This window comes from Sinohyriopsis cumingii, chromosome 12 (assembly GCF_028554795.1).
Source record: "Sinohyriopsis cumingii isolate HCF-2022 chromosome 12, ASM2855479v2, whole genome shotgun sequence".
In the NCBI taxonomy this organism is placed as follows: domain Eukaryota; kingdom Metazoa; phylum Mollusca; class Bivalvia; order Unionida; family Unionidae; genus Sinohyriopsis; species Sinohyriopsis cumingii.
In genome coordinates this window covers 57,168,759-57,182,413 of record NC_142972.1, presented here as the reverse complement: position 1 = coordinate 57,182,413, position 13,655 = coordinate 57,168,759, and the positions used below count along the sequence as shown (strand labels likewise).

Below are 13,655 nucleotides of genomic sequence, written 5' to 3'. Positions count from 1 at the left end.
GTGGGAGAAGAAACATCAGCAACGGTTGATAACCAAAATATCACTGACTTACCACCCTGGTCCATAAAAGACATTAATTTATCTTCTTCAGGTAATGATGGAGTCATTGATGGCATCCACAGCGTTAGTTTTCTTAATATTACTTTACCATCATCACCATCTCTTTGTCTCCAGAGAGCATCGTTACTTTCAGATTTTCGATAAAAGACAATAGTGTGTTTAGCTCCAAAAATAACTTTTCTAGAATCTCTACAAAATCCAAAAATAAGTGAAAATGGAATTACACATGAAAATCTTCTCTCATCATCTGATAACATACTTTTACGTGTAGCAAATCCGAGGTTATAATTGGTATTATAATTTATGATCATGTCCTCGAGATTAGGAAGAATAACTGGAGGAGCAGCACGATCTACTGGCTGTCTTATAATAAATTGCTCATGATCAGCTTCATTATCTTTTGCAAACATCATGCTGGGACCGGCTGATCTGATAAAGTCATCTGAGTATCTTGCTAGGCCAATAACTGTTGTGGCAACATCAACGTTATCATTAACTGACTCAATTTCTTTTCCATCAACCATGTACATGGCGCTCTTGAATAGCGCCATAATACCATTATTGACGAATCCGATTTTAAAATTTTCTGCAAATGTTCTAACAGTAGGTGGACCAGGATCAGGAATAACTCTCTCAATTTCACCAACAACCTCAATAAAAGCCTCACATGGCAAAAAATACCTGGTTGTATCATGTACCTGTAATTCAATTCTACCATTAGCATTTGGTTCTCTTGCATTTGGTTATCTGCAAGCACAATCAATGTGAGAAACATCCATCAAATAATAATAATAATAATAATAATAATAATAATAATAATAATTGTTATTATTATTATTATTATTATTATTATTATTATTATTATTATTATTTAACGAGGATAACACATTTGGACATGAAAGATACGTTTCTCATGTAGTTATCAACTTTGTAACATGTTTTGTTATAAAAACGTTTTAAAACATCACTTACACACAAGTATGCTCGTATACGAACTCACACAGATATTAAGGTCACTGGCCACATATATTGTAAAAACGTGTGATATTATTATAGTCCTAAAACAACGCATTTGTTATGTATGCACACCATAAAAATGTTTAATTAGACTTAAAAATACGCTTTCTTTAAATGAACAAATTATTCGGCAATCTCGGTAAACAATCGGTAGTTTCCACGTGCCTAAAACGCATATGACGTAGATTTATCCTTTTTATTCAGCCTAGCCGTGCTTAATTTCCCCACGTAAATGTCTACGTGCTATATCTTACGATCGTGCTTTTCTACAGCTAATATGGTGCACTGTGTTTCATATCGATGTAACCAAAAGAGTGATGATGGGGCAAAAGGGACTTTCTTTTCTCGAAATATCCTGATTACCAGAACAAAAAGTCGATTGAAGCTGTGGGATCGAATAGGGTGAGGGATGGGAAATTTCTACCATTTATGTTAGTCCTATAATGTAAGACATGTCACACGTTATTTATGTTTTTCTTCTCGACGCAAAAACATAAATATCAAGGACGAGGTCTTACATTATAGGACTACATATATGCCAACAGCAACATCACATTTGTGCACACGGCATTTTGAGGACAATTACTTTTAACACCCTATTTCTGTGATGAAATCCATTGGTGCACAAATGAAATTGAATTTGTTAAAGACAGCAGTGCCTGCAATTTTCCCAAAGACTGTCAAATATAAGAAAAAATCCCTTCCGTCACGCAAGAAGTTTGGATTTCCTAAATCCCGTAGAAAGCTTTATGATGCATATGGGAAGCGGGATAGAAAGAGCGTCAGTAAAACATATTAAATAAAGATTACAGTGCAGTAATGTTACTGCAGATGTAAAATATTAATGTTTAAAATAATCATAATACTTCTTGAACGTGCAGAGTGTAGACGTTGATAAAACTTGTTATTTAGCATTATTATAACCAATATGAATTCAAAAGGATTTTGAAAATAAAGAATATTAGGTATTACTCTGGGACGTTTATCATGTATAGGTGTTCAAGTCTGTAGAATCAGTCATATATATATATATATATATATATATATATATATATATATATATATATATATATATATATATATATATATATATAGCGGGCCCTGAGTGGCCAGGTGGTCTAAAGCGATCACCGTTCCGGATCACTGCCATCTCACCTCTGTCTGCGTGGGTTCGAGTCCAAGGCTCGGCTAGCGTGGGTACGTGGGAAAGCCTGCCAATAGCTTCTCGTGGGTCGGTGGTTCTTCCCTGGGTTTTCCAGGGTTCTTCCGCCACTAGTTATACTGGCCGCCATGTATCTTGTGCTGCAAAACTGCGTTAAACCCTAGATATATTTACACTTTATTTACCGATATATCGGGACACGATAAAATAATTATTAATTTCCTGTCTCAGAACTTATGGTGACATTTTTTCATTTAGATATAAGTCTCAAGGCTTAGAAACGAAATAAGTTTGTGTTGAATTTGTGCCCCCCCCACTGCATGGTACAATAAAAATAGATAATCAAAACACTTATTTGATAAATAAAATGAAAGAAACTAACCTGGCATTGTTATCATTTATTTCTTCCTTTTTCATCATGCGAAATTTATTAAAGAAAAAATATATCCACTAACTCCGTACATGTAGCGGATGCCGGCTGGTTTAGGCATCCTTGCTGTAGTGTGTGTCACTTATGTCAGATAACAAAATCGCAAAAGAGACGGGAATATCACACAGAAGGCACCTGTAGTTCATGAATAATACGTCAAACGGTACAAAATGACCAAGACCATATTGTATCCAGGTTAAATATACGATGGTATCTCGCAACTGAAAATCATTATTTGAAAATACATTCACTGTGAGTGGAAATGATAATATTTTCGATATCATTGGCTGCAAAACTATTGTTAAAGCAAGTTATTGCTGTATATACTATTTACCATGTATGCATCAATGCCAGCTTGTATCAGTTATGATTACAGATGGCAAACAATTAAAAGCCCTGGTGATGAATAAGCACAACTGGCAGCGAGCAATAAACACATTGCTTAAACTTATCGACAGGATATCAAATACAAATTTATTTTATTACAAAGTAAGCGAACCCGTGATACTGACTTTAGATTCTTTTAAGTGTGCTTATTTGTTTTAATGAAGCCGGCCGACATAAGGAAACCAGCTTTGTTTCCACTGGATTCTTTTATGTGTGCCGATTTTTTTTGTATTTTTTTTTACAAAGTCGGCTGACATAGGGAAGCCAGCATTGTTTCGTTTTTACTTGTATTAACGGGAATTTCGAAAATAAATTGAAACATCGAATAGTTTTGAAAGCGACACGATCTGATGCATCGTGTACACGCTTATCGATATAAGGATGTTTAGTAAATTAGTTTTCAATAGTTTCATCTAAATGTTCCCAATCCATAGTTTATTATGTTTTATTTTTTACAACAAGAAGCATGTACGACGTTATGAGGATAAATATACGTCACTTCCGGTTGTCGTCCTCTGTAGGTGGGAAAACTTTGCTGAGGGGAAGTAATAGCGTTGTATACTTCTATTTCGAGTAATTAATGTATTGATTCTTCTTTACACGTGATGTTTTTTTGTTGTTACTTTTAATCATGGAATGCAAATCTGATGTAAAAAGAAAAATGTTTGACTAGAGCCGGTGACCTTTAAAATGAATTGATGACTGTAACTATCGTTGTCAACAGATACATATATGAACAATATAATATACAAAGATATACACATTTCAGCATGTCCGAAGTCGTATATACTTATGTCGAGTAAGACTTGCACATATTATTTCTGACACATGATAAAATTCTCAACTGGGAGGCTTTAATTTACCATTCCAGCTGATCAAGTAGAATACCTTTAATGAGTTCTAAGCTAAGCTAAGGAATTATAATTACGTATCCGCTGGGGTAAGGAGTTTCTAAACATAGGTGCTGATATAGTAACAGAGATTTTGAAAAGGTTGGCTTTAGACCACATGCTCTGGTGCTCATTGGTAGTTGTTGATCGGCGATTACGCTCAGCATTTGATGATATTAGTTCAGTTAGGTTAGATACATAGTCTGGTGAAAGATTGTTTCAATTTATATAGGTCGTGATTCTCTTAGAATAAAGAATACGTTTTTATATAAGTGGTCATTGTAGACGTGAAAACAATTTGAGGAAATCGTAATAAGAAGTTCCAGAATCATTTGGACTTCCGTTTTACTGGAGTTTACCAATTCTGGATTGATTATAATTGGATGCGTTCCCGGTATGATACAGCTGTAGTCTATCGGTGGTAGTTAAAATCTCGAAAAATAAAGTTCAAGTGACTGGGAATGTAGAAATGTCTACAGTAATTTTTAAAGAGTTATCCTTTTGACAACCATTGCACATGTGTGATCGATAAATGTATTCCAATGTAGATACGAAGTATTTTATGATTTTTAAGTTAATCCGTGTTAGTGGTTGTGCACTGCCTTGCTCCGATTGTCATACGTTTCGTTTCGGAGACATTACTATATATTCTCTTTTTTTGACACCGAACTGATATATTGCTGAGATCGATTTATTTTCAATGGAGTCAAGAGATTTACCAAATGAATGCAGTGGAGATTCATCAGCGAAAAGATATGTGTTAGAGTGGATTGGATACAAGGCTATGTCATTGATAATCATTAGAAAAAGAAGAGGCCCTAATATAGATCCTGAAGTAACACCACTTAAAATATGTGTTAAGTCGGAAATATATTTATCCGTGAAAACAACCTGGGCTCTGTTAGTGAGATACGATGGGAAATAAGTATTTGAGTTTGAAATAAGAATGTACGCTTGTTTCAATCAACGCCAAATAGACTACCAAATCGAATGCTTTGTTAAGATCAATGGAGATTGTGCCACTGATTTCGCAGGATTCTATCGCTAGTAGCCACCGGTCTATACATTTCGTCAGTTCAGTTTAACATGAATGTTTCTGTCGGAAAGCTGATTGTGATTTATGGAGGAGTTGGTAGATGTTAAGATATCCCAAAAGATGTTTTCTAACATGTGTTGAAAATTATTCTTTTACACGTACATATAGAACAAATATGGGTCAATACTTGGATGGTCATTCGTTTCATTTTCCTTATGAATTGCGAATACTTTTGTGAATTTCAATGACTGAGGACATCTACTGGTAGTGGCACTACAGTTAGTTACTTCTTTCAAAGACTCGTACATTTATAAAGCCGACATTTCAGAGTTTTCGGTTGATTTTCATCTAGACCCGTTGATTCGTTAATGTCTATATTATTGATAATATTAATAATATCAGTTGTTGTAGTTAGCTGGATATTTAAAATAACACGATCAGGCATAAAGGGAGTACGTTTGTATATGTCAGTCTCTGTAAAATTAGACATGTCAAGCGTTTTGGAAATATTAGTCAAAAGACGTTCACTTGGTTGTACTATCGTGATCTACAGTATAATAGGTGTCATTAACTATAAGTTCACATGGACTTAGAAGTACTAGTTTCGTTGAAGCGAGTTCTCATAAGTGTTTCCAGACGAATCTGTTATCAGAGTCTGAAGCGATGTCTTCATTAAAACAGGAGCGTTTGAGTTTTACAATGACTTTGTTCCGCCATGAATGCTTGTTTGCTTATTCTTTACATTTATGATATATTTTTCGTTTACTTCGTTCCTAGGCGATTTCATTATTATACCAATCTGGTTGTTTTCGTCGTTTACTTCTTTGATTTGTGATGGAGCAATATTGTTTGCATAATAAGAAATTACTGGTTACAGACCGACAAATTATAATCCTTGTCTGTATAAGAAAATGTTCATGAACAACTAGTTAAGAGAGAAATTCATTTTCAATAATTTTCTTCGAAGCATGAATGTTGCATGTAGAAGTGTGCATTGCTTTTCATTGCGCTTTGTTGCTTAAGAGTTGCACGCATGGAATAGTGATCACTAATAGAGAAACAGGGTACTTTAATCTCGTAAAGATTGTCAGGATGGGTGGTGTATATGTGGTTGATCAGGGTACACGTACAGGCTGATACTCTTGTTTTAACTTTATGGTCGTGCAGTTGGTATCGTAGATGAAAGCAATACTAAACTAAAGTCTCCCATGATACTTACTTCATTGGTTAAAAGCAAAAGCTCTCGTTCAAATTTGTAATCGGTAAACACAAAAGCCGTGTTATCATATATTATTGACATAGTAATTACAGGAGAACGGTAAGTGCTGGCAAATAACTAAAAGGTAAAAATATGTGTTGTCAGATCATTCAGGCGTGTAAATAAATAAATCTATACAAAACCAATGCTATTTCCAACTTATGTTCATATTATTATTAATGCAGTCAACGAGACGATTCTGATAAATAACTCTCTTTGCCCTTCTTAATATATGCATTCATTCTTTTCTTCAGCCATCATCTCAACAGTCATTTTCTTTCTTCTCATGTATAAAATTAATCAACATGCACTACTTTAACTATCTTTTTGAGAACTTTAGTTATGGGCATAAGTGTTTATGTGAAATAAAAGAAAAATATAAATTAAAATAAACAGTTTATTTGTAAAATTAATAAAACAATTTCGAAAAGGTCGTAATTTATTTTGCCATTTTTAACTTTCTGCCATATTATGGTATGATATTTCCGGAAAAAATAAACCTTCCAATAGCAAGTTTAATTTTCCAATAAGCTTACGCTGGGATAAGGCCGACTTTTATAAACTGTGTCTAGCTCTGCAAGGAAAGTAGTGGATTTTTTCGCTTATGGTATTGTGTTTAAATTTCAGTTTATATAATTGTGTGCTTCATTACGTAAGCATATGGCAAAAGAAAACAACTCTGTATTGCTACTTTTTGGGGGCGGTCCGGTGTAAACAGTGCTTCGTGAAGTCATTATACTTTCTCTGACAATAGTGTGTCACGATACAGACTGATACTATCGATACTTAATGATACTACAGAACGAAAATGAACTAAACTTGCCATAAATGAACGTTTTATTGTCATCTCTGTTACACGTTAAATGAGATAAGCAACATGATGCTTAAACCATATATGAAGATTTTCCGTACACATAATCTTTTTAAAATCCATTTTATGCAGAATTGTAGTCCATCACGAAATTAAAGTTATTGGTTATCTTGAAATTTAAAGTATTTTTCGAATACCCCTTTAGTTTCTGACCTATTCCGGTATAGTATTGTTTTCCTACTGACTCTGACATTTTGTTTTTGTTTTTACATGTGGGTATTTTGAAATGATCCCGGATTCAGTTGAGGTGAAAACTTCCTTTATCCCCCTGTCATCAAGTTTACAACATAATGTTTGTAATCCTGACTGTATTGTACACTTAAATAATGTTCAACATGTACTAATGAAGATATTTTCTTCAAAGTAAATCAAAACTATCGCGGGAATGTAGTGACTTGAATTTTCTGTAAAAATCGTTAAATATATGCAGGTAAAATCAGGTCATTCGCTGCATCAAATGAAGCGGTTCTCGTAAGTTAACAAGAGATAATAGCTGTTTACGTCATGAAATACGCTGCATATTTTTCTTATTTGTACGCTTACCCCAAGTATTTAGTATTGATCCAAATCCGAGATTAAATTAATTAGTAGGTCGGCATGCGATGGTGTCTGCTACGCATTAGTGCACATAACGCCGCTCATTAGCATCATATCTTGGTAATGTGTGCTTAGTTGTGATGGGATATGGACTGGCGCGCGTAAGTAGGGCATTGGGTTCTGTTTACTCGTGGACCTGTGTTCGAATCTCCGTAGAAGAAGAATTAAATCTTCTCTGACCTGTATGATAATATTATTTGTATTAAATATTATTTCTGCCTAGTGTTGTCAAGCATTCTCATGTAGAATCCAGGGATAGTACTTTCCGTTCGGGCTGGTGTACATTTGTAATTCTCTATCGCTCTCCATTTTTTGGGGTGGGGTGGGTGGGGGGTGGGGGTATCTGAACATCCGAATGAAATAACAAAACTAAAATTGTGTCTCCTCGTTCTGGTAGTCCAGCATATACTACACTAGATTTCTGCAATAATACAAGCTATGTTTCTTTTAATAGTTATGAATGCAAGTATCTAAAAGGATGCATTCTCTCATTGTTCACTTATAAAGATGTGAGTTCCCAGGTTTTAGGCACTTGTGAATCATATAACGTAATCACAGTGCACACATGTATAAATCTCTGTTTTTATTAGTTTTGATGAACCGTGATATTTAAAGAAATGCAGTGGCGTCATTAGGGTTGGTGTCACCCAGTGCGGTAACTCGTGGTGTCACCCCCATGGACCTCCTTCCAGCACAATAATTCAAAAATTGTATAGACAGTCATTTTGGTGTCACCCCTCTGAGATAGTGTCACCCGGTGCGGTCCGTACCCCCCTCACCCCCCCTCTAGCGACGCCACTGAAGAAATGGATTTGTCTTTGAAACATTATTTCAATTTGCCCAATTATATTTTATTAGGTTAGACTTAAAGTCTTTAAAACGCACGGGAGAAATACAAAAATTATATATTTCAACACTAACAAATTATCGAACTATTTAAGTTGTATTCTCGAACTATGTAAACTAGGCGTGCATTTTAACCCAGTTCTAGGGTAATGTGGTTAAAACCAGTGCCAGAATCGTTGCTTACGTGACTTTTAAATGGATCATAAATGAATTTCAAAATAAATTATGAAGATTTTAGTTAATTATTCAAAAGTTTTCCGTTTAATTTGTTTTGGTATCATCATGAAATTCACACCTTGGGAGGGATAAGTATTAGTATTTAAAATGCAGAATCAGTAAGAACTGCCCTTTCATATCCATGCATACTTCTTACCCTCACTGAAAGCAAGTGAAAATAAATCATTGTCCACTTTTACAGCCTGTTTAAGACCGTCATTTGAATATATAGTTAGTGACGTACTACGCTTTTAACTGATGAAGTGTGAAACAAAGGCTAGACTTATACGCGTTACCAAATGCATGTAGAAAGGAGACAAATCCAGAGGTAAGTCAAAATGCTTGATTGGTGAATTAGATTATTTTCACAATGGTCATTGGCGTCATTAAGGGGGTGCGGACCATACTGGCTGACACCATCAGAGGGGGTGACACTAAAATGACTGTCTATAAAAATTTTGATTTTTTTCAAGGAAAGAGGTCCTTGGAGGTGACACCATGAGTTACCGCACATGACTATCTATACAAGTTTTGGATTATTGTGCAAGAAGGGGTTCCATGGGGGTGACACCATGATGTAACGCACTGGGTGAAACCAACACTAGTAACGCCGCTAACAATGGTACAAGACATGGGGAACGGTTGTCTCCGTCTTTTTATAATAGATATATATTATATTCAGGAAGAACAAATAAACTTAACTTGGCTGGATGTGTGGCTTCAGCTTGATTTATTCAGATCACAATTATATTTTATGCATCGTCCCTATATTTATTTTTGTTATGACTTAAGATTCTATTGTGTCCAAATCCTAACAAATCATATGCAAATCTTTCAAGATAAATTCATGGTGAAGTTCTTGTCATAGGTCATCTTGCATTTTGTGAGAGGCTGGAGTGTTAACAAAACAACATGCAATGGATCACAAAATTCACATTCAGACTAGCAACAATGTCTCATTACTCACTGTGTACTGTCGCCTACGCGCGCGTGCGCACACACACACACACACACACACACTGTTACGAGTGAAAAAAAAGAAAAGGAACATACGGTATTACTAATCAAATCAAACATAATCCAGGAATTCACAAACACAAGTCATATCATTGAAAAGTTCTAAGTGAATCAGCGGTCAAATCCCGATGAAATCCAAGATGGAAGGCGATGACGTCTGTAATAGCCAGGGTTGTTCTGATGCGTCAACAGTCTCTTCTTGAATCACATACAATATTATTCCATTTTTAAAAAAAATCTGTATAATTTGCAAGGAATATCTGTGTCCAAGAATTATTAGAGCACATATATATTTCCCGGAAATAATCATTTTAAATTTCAACAATAGCACAAACTGGTCACAACATAAAACTACTTGACGTTTCAGGTGCTAAAGCACAACTGCTCAAATTCTTATCATAACATCAGCTATAAAACTAACTACAACGCAAAACAGATTCCCGGATGATGGTCAAGTGTTCAAGTTTCTAGAAAGAAATCGAAACTTGTTAAGATGTTACATGATACACATCACGTCTACCAGCCGTTATCTTGACTCAGATTAAAGATTCTTACTCTGAGAAAGAATTTAAAAATTATAAAAATGGTGCTTACCAAAACTGTCATTGATTGTGAATCAAGGTGAGCAACTAGGTACAATGTTTCATTTATTGGTTGTTCACGTCGAAAATAAACAAAAATCAGTCAGAACTGAACTCTGTTCTGGACAATATCAAATCCAGTAAACAAAATCATATTACAGTGGCATGTAATGGCCTAAATTGTTTTTGAAACAAACAGACAAATAATTAAATTTCAAATACATAACGACACACAAACACACACACATACACACATATACAGAGACAGAGATCAACACATAGTACTGCTCATATTCTAAGGAATCAACGATTTGCTTTAAATCAATGTCATGCATTGCTAATTCTCTCTCAAGGATCTCTTCCAAAATGAGAGAGGAAAAGGGCTCTCTATATACCATGGGGCTACATTCGTGGGTACTGACCCAGAGATCATGTCAGGCCTACTTACCTTTGACCAGTTTTAGTCAGACACATATTTGCATCCCACGCCTATTTCATTTTTACTAGAAAGGTATGCGAGAACTGTCAGAAAGTGTGTGTTGGTGGTGTTCCAAATGGTGCAAATTTTGAACCAAGTACTTCTGAGTATACGAGATTGAATTGCTATATCTTCCTTGATTAAGAGAGGTTTTTTTTATTGCTTTTTTTTAAATAAATAAAACCGTCACTGCAATACAAGATAATTGCCATTTGCATGTATATTTGAAATATTAAACATTGAAAAATTAAATTTAATAGAATTTTTAATAAAACTTTAAATTTAGAAAGCTAAATTTCAACGAAAATTAATTCTTTAGATAAATTGTAAAAATGAAACTGACGGATTTTAGACAGCAAAGTTTAAACAATGGTTAACTTGGGTCATTGCAGCTTATACAGTTATGTCCAGGGCTAGTGAAACAAGTTAGCTTTCGTGATTTTTGCGACAAATTGCAATATGCTTTTTTAAATGTATAAAGGTGTCTGCACTAAAGGAGCAATGACAAGTGCTATGTTCTAGATTTATTGTGACAGGTGCTCATCCATTTGCTAGGACAGATAATAGCAAACTCAAATTTCTCATTTTGAAATGACCATTATTTACCATGCTTTATAGAAAATATGGAATGCGCTTCAAGGTCAATAAACAAAAAAGACGATACTATAATAGGAAACATAACAGATCTAGGGATGCTCTACCTTACTGAATGGTAAATTTGCACAATTATTCTGTATGACCATTGAGATATGATGACATTATAAGTTAGGCTATGCCCCCATACTGTTTGCAATTTTGGACGAATCGGAGAACAGCTTTCGGACAATAGAGGTGGATTAGCTTCATAATTCTAAGCAATCATTTTAATTATTTTCAGGTATTTTTATTATTACATGCTGCAGATTCTATTCTGATTATTTCTTTAAATTTTATATTCGCTCTATGCTGAATATTATAAATTGTATTATTCTATTTTGCATTGTCTTTATGTGTACGGTGCACATTCTAGATTGCATCTTAACATTTGCCAGTATTTATTACTGAGTTTGGTACGTATGATTGTACAATATAGCAGATTCGTATCATCAGATTGTATGTGTACGTTTAATATTAGACACGTTAACATTCTTAGTTGTCTTTGCAGCTCTAAATTTTCTCTCTGCAGCTGACTTATTATCATTGTATAACACACTGTAAAGGTTTTACACTGGTGAATGATTCACGTACTGAAAGTTACAATGCAGTACAAAGTGAAAGCTGTAAGTTGTCTGTTAACAAGAAGCAAGATGCAATATAGATTAGTGTCCCACTGTTGCAACAAAGAGCGCTGTGATATCCGAATGAAAGTAGCTACGCGGTTCAGCTATAATGCACATTCTGATTATATATGACTAAACAACAAAACCAACCAACAGTGTCTAAACAGGAACATAGTATTTGTTGAATAGTAAGACATTATAAATGCTTCCTTCTTTCAGAGTATTTGGTAGGTTTAATCAGGTTTGTTTTACAGGTGAAGAATTGAGAAGAAACCATTCATCACCTTGTATCATTAGTTTACATAATCTCCGGTTTTAAAATTTCAACGTACTCCCAAATTCTCAAAGTTATAAAGTTCAAGCTCTCTCTCTCTCTCTCTCTCTCTCTCTCTCGTTTACATATTGTGTTGTGGTCACGGGTGACAGAGTGGTCTACTACGCTCACCTTTACCGATCACTGATATCTCACCCCATTCTGTGTGGGTTCGAGACTTGGGCTCGGCCAACATGGGTATACGAAAACAAATTTCCAGTAGCTTCCCGTGGGTAGTTGGTGCTTCCTGGGTTTTTTTATCGACCAGATATACCTAGGCTATTTGTTCAACTTTGTTAGATCGGTATAGCAAATCCTACGCGTTTTCTTAAATATTTCCCTGTTCCAAATCGAAACGTGGGAAATCACCTAGCTAAATAAATATCCAAATCCATTTAGAATTCCATGGACGGAAAGCAAACTTCGTCTTAGATGTATTTGCAGCAGCAATTAAAATAAGTCTGGTGAAGTTCCAACAGTAATTTAGAATTTACAGAATGTGCGGACAGACAGAAGGTGAGAATCATTACATCTCCTGACACTGAAGCGTCTTCTAGACCACGTTTTACACGAGTATCTATATCTGATAATTATCCGATTTCAGTAAGATTGCAATGAACCATCCCTGATTTCCGATCAGCCTAATAAATAAATAAATAAATAAATCAATAAATAAATAGGGTTGTAAGGAAAGGTAGAACGATCAATAATAAATAAGAACGCATCTCTCTCTCTCTCTTGCCAGATATGACAACGTAAACAATGTTTGTTGGTTGAATATGGGTACCTTTCCTGTATATTCCATGCATATAATCTGCAATATACAGGACCCAGGACACTTCTGACTATTCAGGGATGGATCTAACAGCTCCATCTGTTGTCATAATTCGTCAATACAGTAATGCCCCATTGTGGCAACAGATTGCGTTGATTACAATATTGCAACTTGCATTCTGCTAACATATTAGTTGTAACTTTCACTGTGCTACATTGCAATATGCTAACATGTTGTAACATGCACTGTGCTACATTGTAATAAGCTAACATGTTGTAACATGCACTGTGCTACATTGTAATAAGCTAACATGTTGTAACATGCACTGTGCTACATTGTGACTTGTACAATGTTATGTATTTTTACCGTTATGGCGATTAATATGTAATAAAATAAACTGTCAGAATGCAACGAGTAAGCTTAGAAATGGAATAATGCAATAAAGAATGTCCGTGTGTGTAA

At 34.9% G+C, this 13,655-nt stretch overlaps 1 protein-coding gene across 1 annotated transcript in view; it reads left to right on the top strand.

Annotated features, from left to right (window-relative positions):
- Positions 1-13,655, top strand: part of LOC149786517 (putative inhibitor of apoptosis) — a 112,425-nt gene that overhangs the window by 47,330 nt on the left and 51,440 nt on the right. The window lies entirely within an intron of this gene.